The sequence below is a fragment of the Rhododendron vialii genome, chromosome 13a, assembly GCF_030253575.1.
Source record: "Rhododendron vialii isolate Sample 1 chromosome 13a, ASM3025357v1".
Taxonomy (NCBI): Eukaryota; Viridiplantae; Streptophyta; class Magnoliopsida; order Ericales; family Ericaceae; genus Rhododendron; species Rhododendron vialii.
This window is the reverse complement of record NC_080569.1, coordinates 21,085,861-21,088,538: the sequence shown is the minus strand read 5'-3', so window position 1 is coordinate 21,088,538 and position 2,678 is coordinate 21,085,861. Positions and strand designations below refer to the sequence as shown.

At 34.8% G+C, this 2,678-nt stretch overlaps 1 pseudogene; it reads right to left on the bottom strand.

The window, feature by feature from the left end:
• Positions 1-335: 335 nt before the first annotated feature.
• LOC131313978 (uncharacterized) lies at positions 336-2,370 on the bottom strand (annotated as a pseudogene).
• Positions 2,371-2,678: the final 308 nt, after the last annotated feature.

Sequence of the window (2,678 nt, the reverse complement as noted above, 5' to 3'; positions counted from 1 at the left end):
GTGTTAACAATTTTACCAATTTAGAACGTAAAACAAACTACAGGGACGAAATTGAGACAATTGAAACTAAATGGATGAAATTGAGACAACCGTAAAACTAGAGGGACGACTATGAAAATTTACCCAAAGTTTTATTACTCCTACTGCTACGATTGTAACACTTGCATCCGATCCCATACATAGCTTGATCTCTCCATCATTTAGCCTCCTGGTTACTTGAAACCCCTACAATGAATTGCAAACGTGATCAGTTGCTCCGGAGTCAACACACCAAGTATTAGAAGTACTATCAATATAGTGAACTTCCATAACAAGAGATTCAATCATACCTGCATTTTTCTTACTTGCCAAAAAATCTGGGCAGTTCTTCTTCCAGTGACCAACTACACCACAATGGAAACATTTTCCTTTGGTTTTGCATTTGCCCCTTTATTTTTCCCTTTCTTGATCCCTTTATTAGGACCAAGCTTATTCCCATTATTGTTCGGAGCATTGGCAGGTTGCTTATTTTTCTTTTGCCATTTACCCTTAGGCTTATTAGCCATCTCATGAATCAACACACTATGATTAGGCTTGATAATACCCTCAGCTGCCTGGAGAGAGTTCATTAACTCTAAAAGTGATAAATTCATTTTATTCATATTATAATTCAATTTGAACTCTTTGAATGACCCATGCAATGACTCGAGGATAATATCAACTTGAGATTGACCATCAATCTCGGCTCCAAGGACCTCAAGTACATCTAAAAAATCAATCATTTTTAAAACATGGTCCCTTACAGGAGTCCCCTCAATCATTCTTAGTGTTAATGAGTTGTCTCATGGCGTGCTGCCTAGCAGCCCTACCTTGGTCACCAAACATCTCCCCGAGATTAAGCATAATGTCTGAAGCACTATCAAAAGATTGGTGCTGATGTTGCAGCACATTAGACACAGATGCCAAAATATAACATTTGGCCATCTCATCTGCCTTCTTCCAATCTTTATATTTTTTCCTCTCCTCATGTGTGCTCTCATCAATGGGAAGTGGGGGGCAATTTTTAGTAAGTACAAAATTGTACCCCTCTGCAGTTAGCACTCTATTCAAATTCCGTTTCCAGTCAACATAATTTGGTCCAACCAATTTGTTCTGGCTCAAAATGATGCTAAGTGGATTAAATGAGCTTGATATCTAAAATAAAAACATTCATACATAAATAATGGATATAAAAATTTTTGCATTCACTTATGATAAATAGTGTAATCCTTCCACCACTATTTAGCGACAACATCAGAATCCTAATCCCATAATGACATCTCTCCTAGGGGAAATGATGTTATTAATGATTAGCAGATCATACTTATTATCTAGACATCTCATGGCAAATAAAATATGACTCCTGATTTTAGGTCTCTAAAATAAGTAAATAAAATTCCTAGGGGAATCTCTTATCACTTATTTAGTCAAGTGTACACCATCGTCTAGGGCTAAGTGACAACCGTAATGAGCAGCCTCTCCGAGGGGAGATGACTCAATTATGTCTCACCCAATCCTATCCATGAGAAATCCAATCTTGTAGCCAATTATATGAGCACCCTCTGAAGGAATGATCGCACGTAAACGGTTCAAGACACTCACTTTCACCTTACTATGGATCTAACATTGGAAAGACCATGGGTTTTTCTCAAAAACTCTCTCCCACTTGATTTTTAGAATTAGAGGATTATTTTTAGAACATACATACATTAACCAAGTATTTCTTATTCTTAATGACTGCATGCAACTGTTGAAATTCTCCAACTTTAATAAGGATTTTAACATATCAAATGTTGCTATCGATGGTCACTTATGTCCTCACAATCTGATCATATCAATTTAAGAAAGAACAAATAAATGCCATAAAAAAAATAGAATGAGCAACATACGATTTAATCAAATTAAACAGGAGCAATAGGAAAACTAATAGGACTCTCCTATATATAAGTTTCTCCACAAAATGATAAACCTAATACGACCCAAATTTATCTATTAGAAGTGGCCTAAAACATGTGACGTGCAACACTTATCATCTCATGATATATATGAACATAAACTTGAAATTATCTAAACACTTTAGATTAATACAATAGAGTAAAATAAATCACATGCTTCAAGTTTCCTGTTAATGATCAAACACTTTGATCATTCCAATTTTGATCATCCTAGAAGATTGAGCCTTTCAAAACATGATTAAACTCTTTAATCATAAAACTGTTTTTTTTTTTCAATAAATGTATGACTTAAAAAAACTGTTGCTATAAAACAAGATCCATGGAACACTGATATATTATAAACTCGCTCTACGGCAAAATATGTGTTTAAGCCAGCATCGTGAAAACTGTAAACCATTATTCGTTTAATCAAGTGCACGAATCAATTTGATAAAACTTCTGAATCCAAAACACAGATTGCCGTAACACGTTTTACTATTAGAAACTAATTAGCGGAGTATAATATAATTTCCATGCCAAAAAGTAACACAATAGTGGTTGTAAAAACAACTAGAGGACGACGAAGTAAATAATTCTTGTCCTTATCCACCAAATTCCCATTGCCATTAGATCACAGCGCATTGTTAATAAAAAAAATTAGATCACAGTGCATTCACGTGTCTTTGAAACTCTTTTCAAAAACTGACTTTTAGTCCAACTCCGACA